Source organism: Gobio gobio (genome assembly GCF_949357685.1).
Source record: "Gobio gobio genome assembly, chromosome: 9".
Taxonomy (NCBI): Eukaryota; Metazoa; Chordata; class Actinopteri; order Cypriniformes; family Gobionidae; genus Gobio; species Gobio gobio.
The window spans coordinates 10,376,858-10,394,075 of record NC_137115.1 but is presented as its reverse complement, the minus strand read 5'-3'; positions in this window follow the sequence as shown (position 1 = coordinate 10,394,075).

The window sequence follows — 17,218 nt, the reverse complement described above, 5'->3', positions numbered from 1 at the left end:
ATTATCAATCTTACAAACCTTAAGAAACATTGATCTGTTTGATCAGGACAAATAATATCTCTTATGTTTGTACGATCTGCACTACTGAAGTAGTACTACATGAAAATCAAGCTTAAATGGGTAGCTTAGATCTTACGCTTCAGTGACTTCGAGATTTGTGAGCAAAACAATACGGATTCAATGTAATGCAATTATTGGGTTTTAATAAAACAACTACAGTTTACAAAGCTACGATTCATACGGGGAAATATGCATATATATGTAGGAGAAAACAAACAATATGGTACAAACAAGGAAACATGAAACTTAACGAATAATAAAAAGGGAAGAAGAATTAACGAGAGAGAGAGAGAGAGAGACAGAGAGAGACAGAGAGAGACAGAGAGAGACAGAGAGAGAGAGAGCTTCACAGTCTTTTCGCAAGAGCCCACAAGAAATTCATATAAATTCATAATTCACACAACCTTTTCCAAGCAGTTTGATTGTGAAATAGAATACTTGCATTACTACGGCTTCTCGTGTAAGTGTCTGAGTTCGAATCGTCGGGGAAGTTCGCTAAGGATTTGCGAGTCCCAGGTGAGTTTCTTTGATGTTTAGGAAAGTCGCTCCAGAAGTCTGCCGGTTTCTCTCTCCGTGGAGGCCTTCTCTCAGGGTTGGGAAGACCAGGGTTGGTCTTCCCCTCCATGGCGAAATGCCAAGAGGTCCGTTCCTTGTGGTGGCGAGAATGCAAAGAGCTGACGGTCGGTTCCAGTTTTTATAGAGGGGAAGGCTGACGCCCAAAGAGTTCAACGCTCCAATCTCTTGTGGCCACATGATGTGGTTCGGATCTAATCAGCGTAACACACAGGCCCTTTGTTTAAGTATGATTTGATTAGACAAGTCACGAGGGCTGTGAGGTGTTCAGACTTTGGTCTATCCTGCCACAGGACTGATTGAATCATTACTGTTACAGTCCCCCTTTTTGTCAGATGATGTCCTATGGTCATTATCGGACAACCCCCATCACAATGGTCGGATGGCAGGTGAATCGGGACGGTTGGATAGCAGGTGTTTGTTGTGGCTGAGGAGCCAGCTCGATGAGGTTCGCATCTGCTTCTGGGGTGGTACCCTCCCTCCAGGGTTTCCATCGGAGACCTCCAGACAAGGCTGTCGTGAGTTTGGCTGTAGAGGTTCTCATCTCGTTGAACTTCCTGTACAGGAGAAAGGCTATGCCTAGGGTTAGGGTATTGCTGATGATCATGGAGATCCATAGCGCAGTGTCAGAGGCTTGCATATCCGCAATGTCGTTGTTGGACATCTGCGGAGTTAGCGATAGCGGCTGCGAGGTGGGCATCGTAGCCGGGGCCGGTCGCTTGCTGCGGGTTAGCACTGCAACGTTGGGGCTGGATGTGGGGTTTGGGGGTACCCACATGTCGCCGTGTAGTGCGCCCGACTTGGCGAGGGCGTCGGATTGGTCATTTAAGTCTTTGTCGAGACCTGGTAGCTTCGAGTGTGCTTTTACCTTCTTCCAGTACACTGTCAGGTCATGTGTTCTTGTGATGTTGTCACATTCCTGGAACAGGTGTTGGTGTTTGACTGGCTTGTTGTTAGTGGTCTTGAAACCATTCTGTTTCCAGCTTGGAAGGTGGCACACGAAACTGAGTCTGGCATAGTTAGAGTCTGAGCAGATGAGCAGTTCTCTGATGTCCTGTGCTGATGCAATCTGTAGGGCTATGAGAATAGCTGCTATCTCTGCATATTGCGATGACTGAGGACCCAACTTGAAGTGTTGTGGTGGGCACGGCTGATCGTTCACCCACAGCACTCCTGCACCTGCCTTGAGGACGCCGTCGTGGTTGTAGGAGCACCCATCGACGTAAGCCGTGGGCATGCCCTGGCACGCATTCGGTTCAAAGTATCTTTGACAGGTCAGTTGTTGGGGTTCTTGTGCATCCGCTGCAGCAGCAGGCGTGTTATCAGAGCAGTTTTGGCATGCAGCCAGGCCATTGCCCAGTGCAGACTTGTGATTCTGTGCGTACCGTGCCTCATTATTGCGTCCCTGGAGGGCCATTAACCACGTGGCTATACGTGAATTAGTGACAAGGCCATCTTGGATGCGTTGGCTGTTGAGGAACATTATGGGCTGGTGGCAAGTCTCTGTGATAACTTTCTGTGCCTCAATGTAGTTGTAGAATCGCTGAATAGCCCCCACCGTGCAGAACAGGGCTTTTTCACAGTCTGAGAACTTGCACTCTGGTGGGAGAAGCGTCTTGCTGGCATATGCGACCACCTTCTTGTCTTGGTCATGTCGTTGATATAGGCCAGCACTGAGACATTGGTCAGAAAACCCGGCTTCCAGGTAGAATTCCTTCTGTGGATCGGGGTAAGCAAGGCATGAGGCTGTGCATAAATGTCTTTTTAGTGCTGTCATGGCGTATTCTTGAGCGTCTGACCAGACAAAAGGGCAGTCTTTCTTCAGCAGTGCTGTTAGAGGTCTGGCAATGTCTGAGTAGTTTTCAATGAACTGTCGGGAGTAATTGCATACCCCTAGAAAACTGCGCAGCTCAGAGGTGTTAGTAGGAGGCTTGATGTTTTGAATGGCATGAATACAGTTTGACTGAGGTTCAATGCCTTGGGATCCGATTAGCAGGCCCACGTAGTTGACCTTAGCCCGCCACCACTGTCCTTTGTGGGGGGCGATCTTGGCACCGGCTGCGGATAGTTGGTTCAAATCAACGTCTCTTTCTTTCAGGTGGTCGGCCACCATTTTGCTCTTCATGAGAACGTCGTCTACATAGATCAGGTTGGTCTTGAGAGGTGTAGCAGGTTCATCAGTCTCACCGACAGGCTGGTGGGAGACTGTGTATACTGCGAGGTGACTGTCCTCAGTCAGCTCCGTTCGGCACACCTGGTCTATGGTCATCGGCATGACAGACGTGATGGCAATGAATTTGAAGGGTGCAGTGAACAGCGTGTTATCTGTACTCCCTTCGGGTATCAGTGCAGGTGGAATGGGCCCAATGATGGGTAGTTCAAGTTCAAAATCATGAAAGTCATGGCTCACTAGCCATCCCAGCCGGTAGGCCTTGGGAATGTTGATGTCAGTTGCTGTGCAGTTGTTGAAGAGGATGTAGACTACACGAGATGACACTTCAGTGAGGGGTGTGGCTTCAAGTGTGAGTCCGAGTTCCACACATTCAGGTGAGGGTTTGAAGAAACCCAGCGTGTGATTTAAGGTTTGGCCACATCGCATGTTGAGCCGAACAGCGACCCCTTTGGTGTATGCTGGTATCACCGTTCCCTGTTCCGGGATGGTCTGTCCTGACATGAGGTTGCCATGACTGATGGAAACGGGTGGCTGTAAAGTCAGTGGGGTTTCAAGTCGACCTTGCCTGAGGTCCACAGCAGCAATTAGCCCCTGGTCTGATTCTGGATCAGAGTGTTCGTGAATTAAAACTCGTCGTAGCTGCCAGTAGTCTGCTTTGACAGTCTCTGGTTGACGGTCTAGAAAGCTGCGTACGTCCCGGTTAGACGTGATTCTGAGTAGGAACAATCTGTCCCAAGTGTTCGTGTTAGCGACAGTCTGAAGGTGAAAGTCTATGTCTTGCAAGTAGGAGTCAACGTTGTCTCCTCCTGCAGGGTCTGGGCTGAACGTAGGGATATTTCTGGCCAGCTTGTCAAGGTCTTTATGAGCTATGTGGCTGCTGGCCCTGACTTCCTGGAAGTGCTTCCCTTCCTCCGCTGCTGGCGGGGGTTCGTGGAGGCTAGCGGGTGACAGTCTTAGCAGTGGGTTGTCACCCCCCTTTCTAGCTCTTGGTTCTTGGCTAAAAGGTGCGGACCAGCTGGTCGGGGGAAACTTTGTGTGGTGCGTTCCCCCTTCCCGGTCACTTTGCAGTTTATATGAATGTTTCAGTTCTCTGTGAACAAGGTCAAGTTCATCTTTGAGCTCATGTCTTTGCTGGACCAGCTCATTGATCTCGGCCCGGGCAGCCTGCAAGTGGTTTTCAGAGGCTTTGGCTTTAGCATCTCTGTCTTTGAGTGCAGTGTTGGCTCTCTCTAGGAGAACTTCGCCTCGCCGGAGCTGTTCGTTGAGTTCTTCCCTGGTGTCTTTCTCTGACTGCTCTCTGCGGTCTGTGTCCATACGTAGATCTTTCAGGGCCTTTTGAAGTCTTTTTACTTCTTTCTCTTGTTCTGTGTCCGTTTCACCCTTTTTCTCGGTCTCTAGAAGTAGCTGGTCTAGATGACGCTGGGTGAGGGCCTGGTTTCTCCGGGCCTCCTCGGCTTGGAGCTTTAATGTTGCCGCTTCCTGTTCCAGGTCGGTGTGGCTCTTTGCTCTTAGCCGTGCCTGGGCGACAAGGTTGTGGGCGAGGCTCCCGAGGATCTTGGCCAGTTCTTTGTGAGAGTAACTCTGCGTCGGGTCGTGTGCCGTCAGCTTGTCTAGCTCTGTGTCCAGTTCCTCCTGGCTCAGCCGTTGCAGATCACTGGTGTCCTCCGACGGAACAGTGCTCGTCATCGCTTCCAGCCATACCGTTAGGCGATCCCAAGGGACAGTGGGACTGGATGAACGGGGCATACTGGTTCACTGTGGGCGAGAGAAACACAGCACACACACACAAAGAGGCCAATGCAAGTTTGTTCCAAGGTTAACGAGCTCTTGTACGGACTATGCCGTCGACAAGAATTTTGGCTAACTGATGTAAACAGTTAGACAGTTAGGCAATTAGGCGGGCCAATTTTTGGGTCGGCCTGAAATAGAGACTTTGACAGGTGGTAGCCCTGTGGGTCACCTGGTGACGCCGGCTGCTTGGTTGTCACTCTATTACTTAGCTTTCCTTGGGGTCTCTTGATGAACTGAGAGAAACAAGATTACAACAGTCCGGACAGTGAAGGTAGGAAAGAAACAAACACAAAAATGAATTGGTCTGCAATAAAAGGAAAAAGAAGCGCGAACGCTGGGAGTGTTAGAGAAACACTAAAGGGGCTAAGCCTGCTACCTTTCGTGAGAGTTTCTGGGGCCTACAGCATGTGTGGCTATCGGGTTAGGAAACCTAGGAAGAGGGTGCGGCTTAGAGAGGAAAGGTGGGCCAAACGTTTAGGCTATACTCGGGGGAGTATCTAATATTCGGCTTATAATGTGGGTTTTATCACATTTAGTTTATCCGGGGCGAGTTGAGGTCGCTCAGGTGGAAAACCAGCGGCACAGTCAGCCTTCCGGGCGTTCCCAAACACCCAACTGCCGTGTCCTCGGTCCTTCGTTACTCTGTATCGCGTTACGCCCACTCAAACAGTTTAGACGTTAAACACAACCTGACAGCACCCACCCGTCAACCGCCAGCCAGCACAGCAAAATCGGCATGTTCCCTAGAACCCTCTTTTTCAAGAGTGGCCTCCTATTAGACCATGGTTTAGGTACAGGTGCCAGACATTGCCTTGTGTGTGTCAGCTGAACTGGTTGACTGGCTTTGGAGTGTCAAATTGCTGATGTCGCCACTGCGGGCCGCAACGGCGGACAGAGGTAAAAGAAACCGAGATTCACACACAGCCGATGCCGGTCACGTCGGTTGGACAACCTTGCTCGTGGAGACTACGTTGAGACGATTCTCAATTCACCACCGATGCTTGTGAGCCCTACAATAAATACACAAAGAGGGTAAACAGGTGAAATCAAAAATGAATTAAGACTCGCTTGTTTACCGGATCAAGTGATTTATGGTTGCAGGTGAAAAGGAAGTGGGAAAAGAGAGAGAGAGAGCTGTAAGCTGACTTAGCAGGGTATGGCCACACGGTGGCGTCCTTCCTTCCAAGTGGACTGTCAGTAACTTTAAGAACCTAATTTCAATTTAAGCTAGAGGAAATTCATTTTTCCTTTTAAACTCAAATTCAAATAAGTGTGTTTAATCAGCGAGAACGGAGACCTGGTTGCTGCCTAATGCTAGTAAAATTGCATAAATGAAAACCTTTCTATAAGTAATCAATAAACAATTCACATGCTCTTCTTAGGAAGGAAATTAAGTTTGTTAAAACAAAATTTATAGCGGAGAGTAGAACTATCCGAAAATGCCCACGAGATGGCGCAGTCGAGTCCGCCCAGACTAGAGTTAGTTAGGAGGAACGCTCACCAGATGGCGCTGTTGCGCCCGCTCGGGATAAAGTTTTGGTGAAGTGTAATTCGAGAGCTGTTAGGTCGCGCCCTCTGGTGTCTAGCACGCAGAGTTGCACCTGCTCGTGTGACTTGAAGACCAAAAATCAAATGATGGCCGCACACAGGATTAACACAAATCACAATTACTTTTTTAGACCACGTCGGATCTTTTCGTGCTATATTGGCACAAACAAATTGGCAGGATTCATTCGCTGCACAAGAAAATGTGGATACAGGAATAAACATCTGCTTACGTCACATTTAAAAGAACTCCAATAGACATTTATCAAACTGGCTGACGGTCAGTCAGCATTTATGAGTCAAATGTTTTAGGTCTCCGATTTGGGTAGCTAATCCAATGTTAAACCAGGAGTTATCGTTTATCTTAACGATTTAATATTATATTAGGCCTATTATTGAAAAGAGGAAACTCGCTCTATTTCAATCTTCCGCTTGAAAGAAGATTTCTTCGTTCAAGTCAAGCGGGATAAAACAATATTACACATGTACGGACTGTACAGAGATTTCTTTATCTCTGCAGGACATCTAATACTGCTAAATTAGCATCTGTTAATATGCTTAAGCTGAGCTCGGCATTGTGCCAAGTCAGTAAGTGAGTTCGCTTTGCACGATTTGTCTCACAGTTCAAACAAACGAACGAAAACGCGCGTGCATAATATTAATACCCAAAAATACACATGAATATGAATATTAATATTGCTCACAAAAACAAAGTTTGAGACTGCCCGCATTCTCCACCACTGTAGCAACAATGAGTTTCGGGGAATAATTAACTCAAATGGTATGAATATTCATGAGTCTATGAATATTATTTGCTTGTTGTACAGACAAAATTTACGTATAACGGAACCTTTAATCATTTAAAAGTAACCTTTATCCAAATTGATTTCTTCATCAATTATCAATCTTACAAACCTTAAGAAACATTGATCTGTTTGATCAGGACAAATAATATCTCTTATGTTTGTACGATCTGCACTACTGAAGTAGTACTACATGAAAATCAAGCTTAAATGGGTAGCTTAGATCTTACGCTTCAGTGACTTCGAGATTTGTGAGCAAAACAATACGGATTCAATGTAATGCAATTATTGGGTTTTAATAAAACAACTACAGTTTACAAAGCTACGATTCATACGGGGAAATATGCATATATATGTAGGAGAAAACAAACAATATGGTACAAACAAGGAAACATGAAACTTAACGAATAATAAAAAGGGAAGAAGAATTGAGGGCTTGAGACGAAGAACCATATAAGTCCATATTTGCAAATTTTGAATAATACATTTTTTTTATTTGGATTCTGAATATTATATGTATTTTTTTTTTTTTTACTTGAAGATAGACAACAAAAGCTTCCCAATTCTAATGAGATAATATTTTTTAGTATCAATATTAAAAATAAAAAGTTAGAGTAATTTACATTTCTGGAATGTGGAAGAACAGTATATGTCCAGTTAATGTGGAATAACAGTATAAGTCCAATTCATCCTATCATTTTAAGCCACTGGAGATTTGATTGCTTTATCTTAGTTTTAATACAGTAACAGAACCTTAAAGAAAATATTAAGCATTTCTTTCTTTCAATTTCTTTTATTTTTTTGCCAACGTAAATCACAGAACAAAAACACGGACAATACGGTACGAACAATGAACAATACATAGGCCTACTTATAGTACAAAAAATAAACATCAGTACAAACAATAAACTGTACATACAATAAACAATACATACAAACAATAAACAACAGTAATAACAGTAAACAATACATATTTACAATACATACATCATCATCATTCCATGCTATAGTTCCATATGCTAGTTTACATATACATCTTCCTTTTTTGTTCCTTTAACTTTTATAATACATTTCATAAATAATCACCCCATTCATTAATTTACTAAATAAATAAATACCTATATATTTCTATTATACAACATAAGATAAGGCATACAAGATAAGCTACAACTACTTTTATGATTACTTTTACACAATATACACAATATACCCCACCTTACCCTGCACATGACCTACCAGGCTACTCTTCACATTCTAATGTCCCATAAAATGCTTGGGCCTCCGCTGGCATGTAGGCTAGCATTTTCATAAGGTCACGGTGCTTCTCCTTCTTGACGGGCAGAGGGTCCTCGTAAGCACGAGCATACGTGGTGGAGAACAAGGGAGCTGGAGGTGGTTGATTCTTCCTCTGTTTGGTGATCAGCCAGGTCTTCCATCCCTCGTAAAGGCTGTGGCTCCCTTTTGTGTGGACACACAAGCAGCTGAAATCATGATTCAACAAGAAATTCAATAAAGATTCTTCCTTCACGCACATATCCCTAACACTGTTAATCTCAGAAAACCAGTTTAGTTTTAGTTTAGTTCTTCGGTTTTTTACCTGTCACTTTCAACCACATCATGGATGTGATTAGGAGGCCAGGTGGACGCTTTAATGTTGCATCAGGAAGCTGCCTGAAGTCCGCACATTTCATCTCAGTTACTTTAAATGGATGCTGCTGCCTGGCTCCACGGATCATCTCGGCAACATCGCTGGGGGTGTGGAGTGTGGACACCTTACGCCTCTTGTCCAGCGTGGCAAATGAACGGTCACAGGGAAGGAAGGAGTGACCAGACACCATGAACTTCTGCTCTATCTGACTGAAGTACCTTCTAGATACGAGCAGGGCCATGAGGTTTAGGACTCGCCAGTTGTTGTTCTGCCCACAGCATCGGTCACTATAGATGATGAGCTTCCGTTCCTTTGCCTGGACTAGGGGAGCGAAAGATGTTTCTGCCCACTTCAAAAGACAGCTTGCCACCTCGATGGAACCTCTGTGAGCGATGCCCTCATGCCAGAGGCACATTGTAGGAGGATCGTCAGTGCCCATCTCCTGGATACAGAGGTTGTAGTTGGCCAGCTGCCGTTGATAGTACACGTTGGAGTGTGTCAGGTTTGGCGTGAACACTACCCCCTGCATGTCGATACAAATGACATGGCAGTCATCATTGGCTTTGGCCCAATCTGTGTCAGCCTGCAACTGGGTGTACGCTTTTTCAGCTTTCCGGTGGTGAAGCTCACTCTCGGCTGCGATCTTCAACCTTTCTCCATCTGTTGTAGCAGCTGTTAATTTTGAGAACAGGGCGTCACATTTCGCACAAGTGTCACTTCTTGGCTGCCCAAAACTGAGGTTCTGCTGCTTGAAGATGTCCCTATAGAGCCAGAACTTTGCAGTGGATGCTGGATTGTTTTCCTTGTACAGGCGGAACATGCGGAGCAGGTTTAAATCAGGGCTCAGGTACTCCCTCTCCACATCTCCCTTCAACCGTGAGTAGTGGTTCGGTTGGTGTGGGAAGCTCAGGATATGCTCTCTTATCCCCTCTCTCACTGCAGGATGAATGCTATGAGGCCTAAAAAATAAACAACACAACTCATGAACACGGGAAATATAATAAACTATGCTGGTCTGTTTTGCAAAATTGCATTGTTTCTTTGACATTAAATTATAGGATTTTGTTTTTCACATACAGTCATTAAAGGGATACTTCAGGATTTAGCATTAAGCTTTGTATCAGTAGAAAACCTGTAGTATTTTCGAATTACCGTGCTTTCCTCCCTCATGTCCCCCTGAGACAAGAGATTTATGTATTTTTTGTCTGGAAAAAATCCTGCGATGACGCAAAATCGTCATTGTTTACATGCACATCTTTTGTTCAAATCTAACTGAATTTATTACGATTTGTGAATCTGAATGTAGTGTTTACATGAACGCTAACCAAGTGATCAGTTGATGTGCATTCTCCTCCGTGAGAGATAGCCTACGAGACCAGTGCCTCTCTGTGTCCCAGTGCATTCTGGGAGTTGTTGTCTTTCATCCCCATAAATCAAAAATTAATTTTCTGACTTTTCTCAGTCTAGAAGGCTCCAAATTAAAAAATAATTTTACATTTCTACTACATAAATGACCCATTTTAAATACACATTAATCTTTCCTGAGGTGAAGTTTTTTTAGTTTTTTTTTTACTTACCTGTTCTTATGTTTTCCTCTGAAGTCCTCTAATGGAGACCTGACTTTAGCTACCTGCTCTGTTCCCTCAGACTGACTGCCTAACTTTTCTTGAATAACCTTTTCAAAGATATGTAACTTTAAATAAATATGTTATGGACAATGTATCTAATTAAAATCATGCATGTAATGAAAAGTTAAACGGAAAACGCTAGGCTATAGAAAACTTGCCTGTAGGCGACTGTTGGTCAGTTGAAAGACGGACATAAATGTAAGCTTACAAACAGCAAGTCTTTGGCCTCCTTGTTGCACATTGTACTTGAAGGTGTACTTCCTCTTAGTATTCTCAGTGTCAGGCCCACGTGGTCGTCTGCGACTCACCTTGTGCTAGAAGTAAAAAGAAAAAAAAATACATTTACCATAGCGTAGCAGGCTAGCCGTCGTATGCTGTCAAGTTAAGGTCATTAAGTATGTGAGTAGGCTTTGGTTAGGAGAATTAATAAGCCATGTGTGTGCCTTTTAGGGCATCAAAGCGCTGTGGTCTTTAATGCACTTGGTGGCCTACTTGATGCTGGTCATCCTTCATCCATCCTCACAAAATGTAACATTTACAGTGATCAAGCACATGTGCAGTCTTAGTGAATTGAAGGCATACAGTAGTATTCAATTCACTGGTTATTTCATGGGCCTACATTGTAATGCATTGCATACTGTTGACATGATATGGTCATGAATTGCTTAAGTTAGCCTACCTGCTCCAAACCAGAGAGAATGATAGCCTGCTGCCTCTCATAAGAGACAGCATAAAACTCTGTGAAGAGCTGGAGTTTTCGTTCATCTGTTAGGCTTGAACACTGCCTGGGACACGTCTCCTTGCACACCTTGCCCTTAACAGAAACAAAGTCACATTAGCGTTTTTTTTTTTTTTTTAGCTATAAAAACGTCTCGGTTACGTATGTAACCCTCGTTCCCTGAGGAGGGAACGGAGACGTACGTTAGTGACTAACGAATGGGGGTTTCGCTTAGAAGCCAATCATCTTCGAGTATTCAACAGCGCCCAATGGCAGTGCCAATGCCATGGGCATGCGGAATTTGCATGCGTAACTCCGCCCCACCTCGTGGGTATATAAGGAAGTACGCTGGTAACATCGCATTATGTTACTGCTGCAGGAGCCAAGACTGAACTCCGCGTTCCAGGCAGCACAGCTGACGTGGCAAGGAAACGTACGTCTCCGTTCCCTCCTCATGGAACGAGGGTTACATACGTAACCGAGACGTTCCCTTTCGTTCAGTCACTACGACGTACGTTAGTGACTAACGAATGGGGGATCCTATACAACAACGCCACTCAGCTGTCATCCAGTGCCCTGCGTAAGTGTGAGTACCCTGTCGTAAGACTAGTACAGACGAAGGACTCCCACTTATCACAGGATTACCAAGGTACACTGGGAAGCATATCCCAGTGAGGGAATGCCAAGATGCCTACCCGTGGGGAGGACTTAGAGAATACACATATGACCCGCTAAGGGCTGCATATGGAAGATCTCTAGGGTACCAGCCGAAGGTGGATTTTTAACCCTAGGGGCGGCAGGGACTTGCCAAGGGAAAGACACCTGCTCGCTGAGGAGGCTTACGGTGGAAATACTCGTGTGGGGGTCGCCGGAGGGGAACCATGCACACGGAGCACCTGGCCGGACATGAGGGTCTGGGCTCGAAAGGGCAGACTGAACTGATGTCGGCGTAAGCAGTGCTGGAGGAGCTCAGGGCTCTCGGGGAGCTCACCTGAGGAAAATATCGCACGTATCCAGTCCTGGGAGTGGAATGGCGAGCAAGCGAAGACACCTGAGCCTGGTCCATTACCGGCCACCCGTAGGGGCGAGTACATAGTCGGACACTGGCTCCACTCGGAGATTGTAGAATCTGGCGAATGTGTTGGGTGTCGCCCAGCCTGCAGCTCTGCAGATGTCTGTTAGCGAGGCGCCATGCGCTAGAGCCCAAGAGGAGGCCACACTCCGGGTGGAGTGTGCCCTCACACCAAGGGGACATGGTTGGCCTTGCTGCTGGTAAGCCAAAACAATGGTGTCCACTATCCAGTGAGACAACCTCTGCTTTGAGAGAGCACTTCCCTTCCGCTCTCCACCATAACAGACAAAGAGCTGGTCTGAGGTCCTGAAACACTGCGTCATGTCTACGTAGGCGCGGAGAGCGCGTACTGGACAGAGCAATGCCAAGGCTGGGTCTGCCTCCTCCAAAGGCAGCGCTTGCAGGTTCACCACCTGATCTCGGAACGGAGTGGTGGGAACCTTGGGCACATATCCGGGCCGGGGTCTCAGGATCACGTGAGAGTTAGCCGGCCCGAACTCAAGGCACGCTTCATCAACCGAAAATGCTTGCAGGTCCCCGACCCTCTAAGCGAGGCCAATGCGGTCAGCAGAGCCGTCTTCATAGACAAGAACTTAATCTCAGCCGACCGCAAAGGCTCAAAGGGAGGCCTCTGCAGAGCACTTAAGACTACTGAGAGGTCCCAAGAGGGAACGAGAGGAGAGCGAGGAGGATTCAGTCTCCTCGCCCCCCTCAGGAACCTGATGATCAGGTCGTGTTGCTACTTAACCTTTTTGTCTCCCAGGAGATCGTGGTAGGCAGATATTGCGGCCACGTACACTTAAGGGTGGAAGGAGACAGCCTTCGTCCCACCCCCTCCTGGAGAAACGAAGCACAGACCCGATTTCCAGGGGTCTTCCTGGCGGGAAGAGCACCATGTGACGAAGAGGTCCCACTTCAACGCATAGAGGTGTCGTGTAGACTCTGCCCTAGCGGAAGTGATGGTAGCGACCACCGCAGGTGGAGGGCTACTCAACCCAGCCGCGTCCCGTCCAGAAGCCACACATGGAGCTTCCAGAACGCTGGACGCGGGTGCCAAAAGGTGCCCCGTCTCTGAGTGAGGAGTCTCAGAGGAATAGGCCAGGGAGGGGCTGTCGCAAGGAGTAGCAGTTCTGAGAACCAGGTCCGGCCGTGCCAACGGGGCGACCAACATGACCTGCTCCTTGTCCTCCCTGATCTTGCACAGTACCTGTGCGAGAAGGCTCACTGGGGGAAACGCATAATTGCGTAGCCCCGACGACCAGCTGTGCGCCAGTGCATCCGTGCCGACCATAGGTCAGGGAATAATACAGGGAGCAATGGGAAGAGTCCTGGGAGGCAACAGGACTACCTGTGCGTCGCCGAACCGTTCCCATATCAGCTGGACCGTCTGGGGATGGAGTCTCCATTCTCCAGGAAGTGGCTGAAGCCGTGAGCTCGTAGGCTGCACGGTTCAGGACTCCCAGGATGTGGACAGCATGAAGGGACCTCAGATGCTTCTGACTCCAAAAAACGAGATGGCGGGCGAGTTGAGACATACGGCGGGAGCGTAGACCGCCCGGCCGTGTCGTCTGTCCTGACTAGTACATGTTGACCCTTCAACAACGCTCGGAAGCGGTGCAGGGCGAACCGTACTGCCAGCAACTCGAGGCAATTGACATGCAGAAGGCGCTGGGGTCCTATCCAGGAGCCCGTGGCTGCTTGTCTATTGCACATGGCACCCCAGCCCGTGGATGATGCATCTGTTGATACAACAAGATGCCTGGAAACTCGTTCTAAGGACACTCCGGTCCGTAGAAAACTGAGGTTCGACCACGGGGAGAGAGTCTGTAAGCAGGCCCGAGTCACTTGTACCCGGAGCGTGCCAGACCGCCATGCCCATCTCGGGACTCGATCGCGTAGCCCGTGCTGAAGCGGTCTCATATGAAGCAATCCGAGCGGCGTTACCGCGGCTGCAGATGCCATATGCCCCAGGAGCCTCTGAAACAGTTTCAGTGGAACCGCACTCTTGCCCTCGACTTGTCGAAGGCAAGTCAGCAGAGACTGCGCGCGCTCGCTCGAAAGCTGCGCGCACATGGCGACCGAGTCGATCCAGACCGAGAAAAGAGATCCTCTGCGCGGGGCAAAGTTAGCTCTTCTCCCAGTTGATCCGAAGGCCCAGACGGGCTAGGTGATGGAGCACCAAATCTCTGTGTCCGCAAACCTGCTCTCGAGAGTGACCCAGTATGAGCCAGTCGTCGAGGTAATTCAGGATGCGAACCCCGTGCTGCCGAAGGGGCGCAAGGGCTGCCTCTGCAATCTTCGTAAAGACGCGAGGGGACAGAGATAGCCCGAATGGTAGAACTGCGTACTGATATGCCCGCCCCTCGAAAGCAAACCGTAGGAACGGTCTGTGTCGAGGTAGAATGGAGACATGGAAGTAGGCGTCCTTCAGGTCGATCGCTGCAACCAATCGTCTGGACGAACGCATTCGAAAAGGCGTTTCGCTGTCAACATCTTGAACGGAAACCGGTGGAGGTAACGGTTCAAGACGCGCAGGTCCAGGATCGGTCAAGCCCACCGGTCTTTTTGGGTACAATGAAGTACAGGCTGTAAAACCCGGAATTCACCTCGGCTGGAGGGACAGGTTCGATCGCACCCTTCGCCAGTAGGGTGGCAACCTCCGCTCGCATGACGGGGGCATTAGCCCCGATCATAGTGGAACGGACTCCCCGGAAGCAGGGAGGAACCTGCGCGAACTGAATCGCGTAGCCGCACCTGACTGTCTTTCGCGACCCAGCGGGACAGCCCTGGAATCTGAAGCCAGGCTCCCAGGAACTGCACCAGCGGGGTCAATCGGACTACAGGTGTACCCGGAGTGGGGCAGCGATGCAGCGTTACCGACCCGGACAAGGGAGGCTGTTGGGCGTCCCGGTGTGGGGGTGCGGTTAACGGCTGCGTCCTGACAGAGGAGACCAGGGAAGGACGCGCGTTCCACTGGGGTCTGCTCTGCCAGGAGGCTGGCGACAGAGAGGGATGCGAGTGGCGGGACCCGTGGGTGGCGCGCACTGTCATCACCGGTCTCTGGGTCCTCAGAGACAGGAACATGAGTTCTTCCCAAGCGCTGCTAGCCCGGGGGCCAGCAGCGGAAGGATTTTCCCCCGGCCCTCCACCGGGGGAAGGAGAGGCCCTGCTACCATCCCCTGGGAAGAACTGGAACCCATCTCTGAGTTGTCCACCTCCAGCGTGGCGTTTAACCAGTCTGGGGAGCGGACTGGGCGACATCCTCAACCACCTCCACGGCGCGGCCCAGGTTAAGGCTGCTGCTGGGGCCGGGCGGGAAGAGGGATGGCGCCCTCGGCGGCGAGCGGACTGAGGCGACTGAGCCGGCGGCTGGTGCAGCAGCTGGCCGCCGGGGCAGTACGTGTTACAGCCTCAGTCTGCTCTGGGGCGGCCGAGAACTGTTGGGCGCAGTTCCCAGCCGCGCCGCCGAAGAGGCCAGCCTGGGATATGGGTGAGTTGAGGGGGCGGGCCCACTCAACGTCCTCCAAATCACCAGGTAAGGCCAGGTGTTCTCCCGGACCACAGCTGTGGACATCTCCCGACCCAGGGAGCGTGTGGCCACCTTCACCGCCCGGGGGCGGGATCAGTCGCGGCACGCAGCTCAATGAAGAGCCCTGGGTCGGCTCCACCCTTGTGCATGTGCAACGGGGCGGCGGCCTGCCCGTAGCTCTGCAGGACCACGCCACCGAAGTAGACGAGCCCACAGGCTTTGGGAGGGTGCTTAGGACAGCCACACCACGCCACGTCAAGCCCTCTGTGGACACCGTAGTGCGCAACAGAGAGTTCAACAGTGGGGGTGAGGGGGCCCCAGTGTACCCTAGGCCGCGGCCCCATCAAGGGCAGAGAAGGCGGAGGAGGCCACCAAACGATCGCGGGAAGCACGGGGACCGCGTGACTTCCAGGACCGCGTGATCTCCTCATGCACCTCGGGAGCGAAAGGCATTGGGGGCGGGGCCCAACAGCTGTAGGGTGCCGTCCCCAAAAACCAATCGCGCAACCACGAGCACTCGCGACTGGGCGGAGTTCCACACCAGCGCTAGACTCGCGGCTGCCCGAGATAACATGGCTGTCAACCTTAGGTCGGATCAGGCAGCGCTGACACACCCGGAGGCGGAGCACAACTCCTAATCGTCATCCCCAAAGGACTCCAGCCCACCTTGGGATGCGGCGATCGACATCTCACTGCTATCTGGAGCGTGGACGAAACGAACGAGGCGTCAGAGACGGGCCGCTGTTTCAGTCCAACACTCGCGGGTTTAAGCAATGTGCGAGAGGGGGCGTGGCCCGAGGAATGATCGTCGGGGTTCTTAATACCACGGCACCGCACTCAGGTCACCCTGGCCACCAGCCAAAGTACCACCTCACTCGGAGACGGTAGATTGGGGTGTGGCAGAGGGGACTCTCTCTCCTCACGGAGATCACTGAGTCTCGACCGCAACATCGCGATGGTCACGTTCCCGCAGTGGGAACATGACGCATCCACAAACACTGCCCGAACGTGCTGAAGCCCAAACACATCGAGCAGTGAATGTGCCCATAGACAGCAACGGAGATCGATCGCACCCGGAAGTGCACGGGCGAACCGTCTTGAAAAAGACGTGCCACGCGCAAGCTCTTTTTGTGAGAGGAAAGCTCTGCAGAGTGCCGAAGCGCCCAGGGAAACACACACACAGCTGTTGCAGATCACTGCACAGATCAGCAGGCAGGCAGCATGAGATCGCTGGAACGCGCCGTAACACCAACACCCTGGAGAACCGCTGGTCTCGAAGACTGAAGAGAAGACTTCAGAATTCAGGCTTGTAGGAGTGAAGAGATCCTCTTGGCTCCAAAGCAGAAACATAATGCGATGTTGCCAGCGTACTTCCTTATATACCCACGAGGTGGGGCGGAGTTACGCATGTAAATTCCGCATGCCCATGGCATTGGCACTGCCATTGGGCGCTGTTGAATACTCGAAGATGATTGGCTTCTAAGCGAAACCCCCATTCGTTAGTCACTAACGTACGTCGTAGTGACTGAACGAAAGGGAACTAGAGCTATTAGCAGCTATTAAGGTTACTTGCTAGAATATCAGCTTACACAATCAATGCATTTTTTTTTTATTATTACCTTTTTTTAATTTATTTTTATTATTTATTAAATAACAAGTAACAAACATAACATAGCAT